Source organism: Cupressus sempervirens, chromosome 7 (genome assembly GCF_028749045.1).
Source record: "Cupressus sempervirens isolate cs-2001-9-10 chromosome 7, ASM2874904v1, whole genome shotgun sequence".
Classification (NCBI taxonomy): domain Eukaryota; kingdom Viridiplantae; phylum Streptophyta; class Pinopsida; order Cupressales; family Cupressaceae; genus Cupressus; species Cupressus sempervirens.
This window is the reverse complement of record NC_143124.1, coordinates 140,375,223-140,386,406: the sequence shown is the minus strand read 5'-3', so window position 1 is coordinate 140,386,406 and position 11,184 is coordinate 140,375,223.

The window sequence follows — 11,184 nt, the reverse complement described above, 5'->3', positions numbered from 1 at the left end:
TCAAACAAATGAAAACCCACCATGTGTATCTTTCCTTCCTTATTGGTGCTTCGAAATCAACCCTACTGAACTCTGAGGACACGTGTCACTTAGGCACTACCTCACTATACATAAAGAGTGAGCACCTTTCCATAGCGAGATAGCACCTGTCATTGATCCTGATTTGATCATGCAAATGACATTTGATGCATTACTTTAGAAAAACATGGTGGGCCCTTTGTTGCTATGACGCTATCATAACTTTTGAGCAACTCTCCATAGCGACATAGCACCTATCATTGATTTATGATTAATTTGACAATCATAATCTCTCATATATTTTGTGAATAGGGCATATAATGTGAGAAAACCCTGCATTGTTGGCACAAATAAAATCATATTATAATCTCAATTATATTACCACACTACTTGGGTCCCACCAGATTTTATTTCCCCATTGGGTGCTATGTCGCTAATGGTGAGAAGCATAGATTTATTGATAGTGACATAGCACCTTCCGGTGAATTCTCAAAATTTTGGGGCTGGCAAGATAAAGGAAAGCGAGGTCATGATGACCCTCATCAATGCTTCTGAGAAAGTAGTAAAATTGCATGTCCACCATGCCACTTGGGAATTTCATGGTTGCTGAAAAACCTCAAAAAAGACTGCTACTTATATTTCTCATGAAGGCGCCATGTCGCTAATGGCAAAACTTGTAAATTTCTCGATAGCGACATAGTGCCCAGCTGAGAAAATATGATTTTCTATTGACGCCCTTTAGTACTTCAATATTTTTCTATATCCTCGATTTGAATTCGATCCATTGATTTCCTAAAGATCAGATGACTTCATTTGAAAAGCAAAAACACCTTTAAAGATAAAACATTGCAATTAAAACAACTCTAAGGTTTGTCATAAAGAATAAAAGGTATTCTGACGTAAATAAAGCCCTAGGATGAACAAACCCACCAAAACAATTTTTGAAATAATACTTTTGAAATTTTTTAAACTAGAGCAACGCAGAACAAAGGTATAAGGGCTTTCTCACACACTTAGGTTTTTTTTTTTTCTTTTTTTAGGTGAACTGAGAGACAAACCTTGAGAATTTAAAAGGATAACACAACACATGAAATAGGGCACAGTTAGGGTAATCTAAAGAATTTTTAGAATTACTCTAAATGAAACCCTAATCTATCTAATTCAAGGACTTAAATGATTTTTCACCCAAATATTAGGACTTTTCTATACTGTGAAAAATTAGACCAATAGTGGCTCTGTCTGGGGATGATAGACTACTTGAGTCTATGAAAGAATTCAGAATCTATGGAAGAGCAGACTGCACACTTGGTGCAAACATGACAACTTCTTAAGAGAGCACAAAACATCACACAGGAACAAGAAACTAAATTGTACAAGGAAGCTCATAGGAATTTACAAAACTACAGAATGTACAAGGGAACCTAAGATTATTGTTCATGGAAAATAGATACTTTTAAGAAAAGTACCTCTTCAAGAATTTCCCATGAACTAGCAATTCAAGAATACCTCTAGTTAATTCCCTCAAAAAATATGAATCCTCTCCATTCTTATCATAGATGTTATATGGACCAAGCCAAATTGGGTCAAATTTTCCATATTTTCCCTTATCTTCCATCGTGGCATTCCACATCAGTACCATATCTCCTATTTCAAACTTTCTCTCAAAAGCCCTCTTATCATATAAGTGTTTCATCTATGTTTGGAGCTTAGCATTTTGAACAGAGGAATCTCTTCTTGCCTCCTCTAACTATTTGATGTCATCCAGTTTGAGTTGCATTTCATCAATGATATCATCTTCATATATTTGAATGAATTTATATATCTCCCTTAGGTTATCTTTGGGAAGTTTGGCCTATATACCATAAACTAGGTCAAATGGGGCACAACTAGTGGCTTTTTTAAAAGTAACCCAGTCAGCCCATAGGGCTAATGGCAATTTTGAATCCATGCCTTCTTATTCTCCCCTAGAATCCTTTTGATAATATTCAATATGCTCTTATTTCTTGATTCTTCCTAACCATTCCCTTGAGGATGATAAGGTGAGGATGCACATTTTGTAATGCCATATATTCTGCAAAACTCTTTGTATTCATCAGATCTTAAACACATAGCATTGTCAATAATTATTTTCTATGGGCAACCAAATCTAATTATAATGTTGTTCAAAATGAAATTGATCACCACTTTACTTGTTTCCCTCTTGGTAGGACTTGCTTCAACCCATTTGGTGAAGTAATATGTTGGCACCAGGATCCAAGAGTGTCCATCACTGGATTTATTTGAGATTTCTCCTATGAAATCAATTCCCCACTATTGAAATGGTGCTTGTACTTCTACAGGTCTTAATGGTAAATTTCCAAAAAAAATCAATTTTCCACTGAATCTTTAACGAGTGTCACATGTCTTAAAAAATTCATGATCATCTTTGAAAAGTTTTGGCCACCAAAAATTGGATATAAGGACTTTGTGAGATGTGGTTTCAACCATGTAATGACCTCCGCACACCCCTTCATGCATGTCTTTCAAAACCCTTGCAGCCCTAGTTTCACCTATACACTTCAAAAGTACTCCTTCCATGCTCCTCTACCACAACTGTCCTTGGACTATAACATATCTTATAGCATGTAACTTAAGGGATCTCTTTTGATTGTCAATCAACTCTTGTTGGGATTTCATTATTTGCACATAATAGATTACATCTTTGTACCAATATGAGATGTCCATGTCACAGGGGTCTTCTCTGCAATTATCATCCAATTGGTTAATTTGGTTTTCTTCCAAATTTGCATCTGCCATTAACTTGGCCAAACCTTGACCTCTAACCAACTTATTAATCTAGATGTCAATGTTGAATTCTTGTATTCTATTGATCCATCTACATCTCCAACCAGATACTTCTTTTTGAGAGAAAATGTCTTTCACAACAGCAATGGGGACAAAAGCAATAAATGTAGCACCCATTAAATAACATGTGAAAGCCTTCACTCCTTTGACCAATGCATATGCCTATTTTTCATTAGTATCATACTTTAGCTCAGTTGCTTGCAGTGAGTTGCTAAAGAATGCAATAGGTTGGTCATAACCTTCCTCATTTTTCTATAACAGTACTGCAGCCACAGTGTGGAATGAGGCAAAAGAAAATATTTGCATTGGTTTGTCATAATCAGGGGCTCTAAGAATAGGGGCATCTTTAATAGCTTGCTTAATTCTTTGAAATGCAACATTAGGTTCACCTTCCCATTTTATCTCAGATCCCTTTTTTAGCATTTTAGAAATAGGCCTACTGACTTCTGCAAAATTTGTCACAAATCTCCTAAGAAAATTTATCTATCCAAAGAATGACTAGATACCTTTAACACTCTTGGGTTTCTAAATTTTATCCATGGCTTCCACCCTTTCAAGGTCTATCCTTACTCCATGTTTGCTAACTAGATGTCCTAACAATTTTCCCTCAATGACACCAAAGTTACATTTCCTTGGATTTAAGGATATTCCATATTCAAGGGACCTAATAAATACCTTCTCTAAGTGTGTGCAATGATCATTTTCATCCTTGGAGTAAGCAGTAAGTTCGTCCTAATACACAACTAGAAAATTTTCAATAATATTAGAAAATGCCACATCCATGGCTCTTTAGAAAGTAGCTTCAACATTAATAAGCCCATCCATCATGGACATCAACTCTGAACTAGTGACTCTTTGCAGCATGGCTTCCATGTTGGGTAAACCATAGTTATTTTTTAATGAAGATATGTCGAGATTCCTAAAATCAACACACAACCTTATATCTCCATTTTTCTTTCTTACTGGTACCAAGTTGGACACCCAAGAAGAATGCCTAATGGGCTTAATGATGCTAGCATCTCTTAACTTAATCAATTCTTCTTGCATTTTGGGAGCCAAGGTTGGATTTATTGGCCTCTGCTTTTGCCTGAAAGGCTTAGCATCTAGTTTCAAAGGGATCTCATGTTGAAATAAATCTTCCCTATAGGCCTTTAGATCATCATATGACCATGCAAATACATTCCTAAACTTTCTTAGTAGATCTATCAACCTTGTCTTATCTTAGGAGGCAATGATTTACCAATATACACCCTCTTAGGGGTTTCTTTGGTTCCCAAATTTATCTCCTCCAAATTCTTAATGTTATATTCACTAGTATCCATCTGAGATCTATCATGATTGTCAAAAATATTTTCTAGGACAACTAAACCTTTTGGTATTTTGTTTTATTTTAATTGTACAACTTCTTGTCGAAAAATTGTATCTTTTCCATCCATGTTTTCTACATAAGTTGCATAGTCAACTTCCTGTCCTGATAACGTGTACTCATAATTCAAAAACCTTAAAATATCTTTATCATCCACAAGCACTTGCCAATTTTGGACATTGTCAGGAGCAAAAGGTTTGATCTGAGTTTCAATTTTAGATATACTAGCAAATGTAATATCATCAAGTTTTATGGCTATATTTTCTAGTAAATCAGCCATCTTATTATTAGATCTATCCTTCCAAATTATCCCAAATGCATCAAAGCATTCAATCATATCCCATACTACATTTCTGTATTGTTTTAACCTTTTATTTTTTGACACATAAACATTTCTCACCTGGGATACAATTAACTCAGAATCCCCTATCACATGTATACATTTTATCCCATGCTTATGAGCTAGTCTAAATCCTAACAGAAAAGCCTCATATTCTATTATGTTATTAGTACAGGGGAAATTTAATGTGAAAGAAAATTTGTAAGTCACCCTAGCAGGAGAGATTAACAACATACCTGCACTTGCTCCATCTGTGTAATAAGCACCGTCAAAGAATATGGCCCATAAATCACCTTTATCTATCTTTGCATCAACTTCCATCTCTATTTGAGACCTTTGCTTGCTTTTCTTCAGAGTTAGGACATTAGCTCTGAATGCATTAACATCTGTATCCACAAAATTTATAATATCATCCTCAACTTCTTCTACTATCATATATATGCTTTTTGGCTCCCTATTGACCTTTACAAAATTTCCATCAATGTTAAAAGTAGCAAATGATAAGTGACATTGTAAACTTCCTCCCATGGTAGCACTCCATTTTCTAGATAATAACATGCCATATTGAGGAGGTATGTTACCAAACAATACACTCATAGTGAGTTCTTTATTTGGACATGCTATCAATTTGTAGGGTAGTGCACTAATAGTACCTATAACTATAACTTCCCTCTTATCCGTGGCATACCACCTTCCTTGAGTAGCGTCAACCTTCAAACCTAATTCTTTCATTATTTCGAAAGGCATAATAGTACTAGAAGCACTAGAGTCAATCATACAATTCTTCAATGTCTTACCATTTACCAAAATGCTTAAGAAAAATTGCTCAACATTTCCCAAGCATTTATTAACAGAATTATCCAAAAGCATCTGAGGATTCTGAGACACAACTACTTTAGTATCCTATTCCTTCATCTTTTTCTTTTTCACTTCCTCAAGAACATGATTCTTGTTACGCTTTTGATTTACTTTTACCTCAATGTTCCCCATCCATGCTATGGCTTTATCTCGGTGCTCTAAGATTCTTAGTAACTCAGACAAAGGAACCTTGATATTTATCTGAGAAAAAACAACAAACATGTCTATAGTAGAATCAGAAAGGTTATCATTATTCAAATTCCCTTTATCATCATGCTTACCCAAAGTATTTAATGGATTATGATGACTCTTATCTTGATCATTGACATTTTGTGATACATTTCCATCTTTTTTCTTGGATATGTTATTTGAGCACTCCTTATTCTCTAGGTTGTTACCTTTCCTTGGTTCCTATTTTTTATTTGCAAATTTAACCCTCACAGCAGGGGACTCTTTAGGTTTTACAACCTCCCTTTTCTTATGGTCAGTTCCTTTTATGAAAATACCAGCTACCTTATTTCCCTCCTTTCCTTGGACCATACTTCTAGTCTAAACCTAAGCCACCATATTTGTAGTAATTTGGTCAATTTCCTCTCTAGAGGGTTTTCTCAGGATCACTTCTTCCTTTGAACCTACCATGTTATACACATTATCCTCAACATCGCTTTCATCAAAAAATACTTGTTGTTGATTTACACTTTGAAAGCATCTCTGATCATTTACATCTCTATCACAACCTTCATTGTCAGAAAAATGTGAATCAAACATGTTACATCCTACATCATCATTGTTTTCCTCCTATTCTTGACATTTTTCCACTACATTCTGATTTCTAGGAAATGACAAGGCTACTGCACAATATTCAGGGGCATGAGGTAATTGACAAGCAGAACACCATGTAGGTTTATCAGTGAATTCAGGATCATCTACCAAATTTACAGAGTTTTTGGATAGAGGGTCAAGGGACACCTTGTTACTAGTAATCTTGGGGGGAGGGACATTAGGTTGACCATCTTTCCAAGTAGTGGTATAAGGGAAATTTTACAACCTATTCTATCTGTTGAAATTGGACTGATAAGGGGTTCTATTTTTAGTGGGGTTCCAATCATTTTTTACCTAATGAAAATTTAAATTCTTTATGGCATTAAGGACCTGAGTTATCTCACTTGGCTCTTGCTTCTTCCCATTTACACCTTTGTTATCCTCTTTTATGTTTCCCTTATTACCAAATGATCTAGAGTCATCCCTTTTACTTTCTAATCTACTTGAAATCCTCAGATTATTTTCAATGTTAATAGCATTCCTAAAAGCTTCCCTTAAAGTTCTAGGCTCCTTGTCCCTAAGTTGATATGCTATTTTACCATCAAATGCATTCAATTAAGTGATCAAGAATACCTTATCACCAACTTGCATGGCTTGCATTAGTTTATACATCCCTTTCTGGAACCTATTGTTGAACTCAGTTACGGATTCATTTGGCAATCTCTTGATGTTATTGAATTTAGTTAGAATGTAACTCTAACTCAACTTGTCACCATATTGTTCCTTGAAACAATATTCAATATCCTTCCAATCCATGATAGAAAATTTAGGGAGTCTTTTAAACCATTCTTTAGCATCTTCTATAAGTGACTGAACAAACAACTTCATTATAACATCTTCTACTTCAACTTCATTGTCACTCATCATATCCAAAAAATTTCTTAGGTGATCTTCACAGGTTATAGCATTATTTCTAGAAAATTTAGGAAATATTTTTCTCATATCTTGAGGAATAGGATTAGGGAAACCAGGAATTCCATCAAAACATATCTACCTATATCCTTATAAATGGATAGGTCTTCTTTACAAATCAATTCTAGGCTGGGAGGGAATATTTCTTTTAACATTATCATTAACATTGTTGGTACTAGCATCACGAAGAGACTTATTCTAATCTACCCTTTGTGAAATAGAAGATAAGAGAGGAAAATGTACTTGAGAAGTATCCTAATCTACCTTATCACATTCACCATCTACATTACCCTTAGGCATATTTGTAGATTGCTTCTTAGCATTTTCTAGGAACTTGATCTTATTATTCATCTCAGCCATAGCAGCCTCATTTTTTGCAATCTCCAATTTCTTAGCTATAGCATCCCTCTCTTTTCTTTTGTTTTCTAACTCAATATTAGAAGGTGACAGAGAATCATGAATTTGGACAACTTGTACTAGCTCATTGATCCTAATACCATCTTCCTTTTGTTTTCCTTTGTCCTTAGCCCCTACAGCTGGTTCCACATTATTTACTCTATTGTAATCAACCTCTAGGGTAGGGTAGTTCTTGATTTTCTGTACTATAGGTCCCTCTAAGTTCATTTTCTGAGTTTCTAGCAACTTCTACTCTTGTCTTTAAGCTGTTCAACTTGCCCTACAATCTTAGGCTACCATGCAGTAGATGCTATCTCATTTTTCTTTTTTAGAGCAACAATTCTCCTCAGTAATTCTTGGTTTTCCTCATAATTCTTCGTAATCACTTCTTCCCTCTCCTTTTGAAATCTCCTATTAATAGCTTCTTGCTCAGCAAGTTGTGCTCTCAATATTTCATTCTCATTAGGATCAGGGATAGTGAATTTAGACCCAGATGTTTTCTCATCATTAAAACTTTCAGGTTCTAAGTGCCTAGGTCTAACCTTTTCAGGGGAATAATCTAACATGAAAGGGTTTGTGCTACGTTGGAAGAGATTGTTTCTAGTCCTACCCTCAAGACTAAATATAGGTGGTTGCAAAACCTTTTCTTGACATATCATTTTTGAAGTATTGTAGAAATCATCATCAGATAAAGTTGGATGAGATCTCGAACCTATGGAGAAAGGTACTATTTCAATAGTGGGATGGTGAGCATTATTTTTATCTATTGCTTGGTCATGTGAATAGCTCCACTTCTACCTCTAGTTTCCCTTCACAGCCCATTTCTGTCTTCCTCTAGGAGGGAGATCAGTTTGGAGTTTGATGGCCAGATTTTGCTTCACATTTTCTCATGTATTTCTCTTATTCTCCATAATTTGGGACAACAATTTTCTTAATTTTGACACTGGTTAAAACCTTTTGAGTCACCACTCACTCTGTCAGACTGGGAAAAGAACTAAACAAATAATAAATCATTTAATGACAATCTCGGGCAAAATGTATACAAATTCCAAATCCAAGGGAAACTTTCAACGTAAAAACTTGCAACTCTGCCCAAGGGGACACAGATCTTTAATAATTCCCTATTTATGGTAGTACTAAGTGTAAGTCCTGAGCAAAGTCACCATTTTGTTGGTGTTTTAAAACTACTGAAAAACAAAATGCTCAATATCACAATGAAAATACTCACACAATCTAAGGATTAGCCAATTCCAATAAAAAATTATATGAATAAACCATTCTCACCCAACTTCAACAAAACCAAAAGTTGTTTCCTACTCTTCTAGCTTTGCTAAACCAAGGTAGGTATACCTAGGGATAATTCTGATGCAACTGTGAATGAAATTATCTTAGTTTCATTCTGATTCTCATCTGTTATCCTCACATACATACACAGCTCACTTCAATTCTTCAATTCTCTCAAACTTATACACCTCCCTTATTAGCAGATCTGGTCATAATTCTCCTAAAATTTACAAATATTCCTGGAGATAATAGCTACCGAAGACTCAAGAATTAGATATAAATGAGTTAAGAGCAGAATTTATAATTCTTGAACAAGATTGAAAATAATTTTGATTTTATAAGATGATTTGATATGCAGTAGTAAAATTCATCCTTGTTTACTTCTGATTTATAGGACCAGTGTCTTATCCATTGGGCAAGAAATTGACTATTGGCGGGAGATCTAATTCAAATAACTTGTACAAGAATTAATCAACTGCAATCACGTATCTCCATTCTTATGCAATATCCCATTTATGAACTCATAAACCCTATTGATTTACTGAAGCATTTATAAAATTTCTTGAATTAAAAGCAACAATAAAACTAGCATTCAACCCATCCACACTACATTTATCCAAATAAACCTTATTTAAATGACTTCAAATTAAACAAACCCATAAATTAGAGATAGAAATTGATGACACAAATATAGTGTAAATATGCCTTTGTATTATCCTTTTCATATGACTAATATAATAACCAATAGAAAACCAATTGAATGCCCAGAATAGATTGCCATTTATGTCATTTCAATTTGCTTATCAAAAAGTACAATGGAAGAAAACTCAAAACCTCTGCATACTATTGGACCAACTATAATGTACTTGTCTTGAAAGAAAAAATTTGCACAAGTTTTGGACCATCGCAATGCCTTGAAAACTCATTTATATAGGCATGAGTTGTAAAAAGAAAAGGGCAATTGTGATTGATAGGTGTCCTACAAAAGAAACTTACATTCACCTATCATTAAAGGACAAATCTGTAGATGACAAAAAGACAAAGGCATCAAAAATTCTTTTATGGGTCCTTTTCTGTTATATTCTCATTTGTTGAAACAAGAGTTTATGATCTGATTTATATTTACTCTTTATCCTCAGAGTAAGTTTCCATTAAGTTAGAAAGTGATGAGTCAGCTTCAGTCACCTATTGCTATTCTTTATCTTGAGGATCCTCCTTGTTTTCATCATCACCTATAGGGGTAGTAGTTACCTCAGCATCATCATCTACCTTGTCACCCTATTGTGCCTACTCTTCTGACAAAAATTGATGCTTCCACTCATTAAAAATAGCATCTCTGGCCAATCAAAACTCATGACTTCTCTTTGCACAATTATTCAAGAAGTTGCAATTGCCTTAATATCAACATCTTTTCTAACAATTTTGTAAAACAACTATACTTTCACCAACTCCTCATTTCTTGTTGGCCATAACAGATAGCTGTTTCATTAACAACTTTATTTATTCTTTCACAAAAAACCTCATCGAACTCTTTCTTCCATTCTCCTTCTGCTCAGAAATGCTCAAGATCTTTGTTTTCATAAGGTGGGGTTAAGAAAACCTTCTATGTTATACTCTATTTTTTCTCACATACAAAGGTTCTACTTCTCATTAATGCATAGGATTGCATCACCTTCTTCGTTCAAATTCACACCGTAGATTTTTGGAAATGTTTATGATCTTGGGACATAAAGAAAAAATGACTCATGCTCCATTTAACAAGTTGGAAGTCAAACAAATGAAAACCTACCATGTGTATCTTTCCTTCCTTAGTGGTGCTTCAAAATGGACCCTACTGAACTCTAAGGACATGTGTCACTTAGGTGCTATCTCGCTATACATAAATATTGAGCACCTTCCCATAGCGAGATAGCGCCCATCATTGATCCTAATTTGATCATGTGGATGACATTTTATGCATTACTTTAGAAAAGCATGGTGGGCCCATTGTTGCTATGTCACTATCATAACTTTCGAACAACTCTCTATAGCAACATAGTTCCTATCATTGATTTATGATTAATCTGACAATCATAATCTCTCATATATTTTGTGAATAGGGCATGGGTCCAATTGTTGATGACGTGAGAAAACCCTGCATTGCTAGCACAAATAAAATCATATTATAATCTCAGTTATATTATGATTTTTTCCTGGGTCCCACCAAATTTTATTTCTCGACTGGGCACTATGTCGCTAATGGCGAGAAACATGGATTTATTGATAGTGACATAGCGCCTTCCGGTGACTTCTCAAAATTTTTGGGCTAGCAAGATAAAGGAAAGCGAGGTCATGATGACCCTCA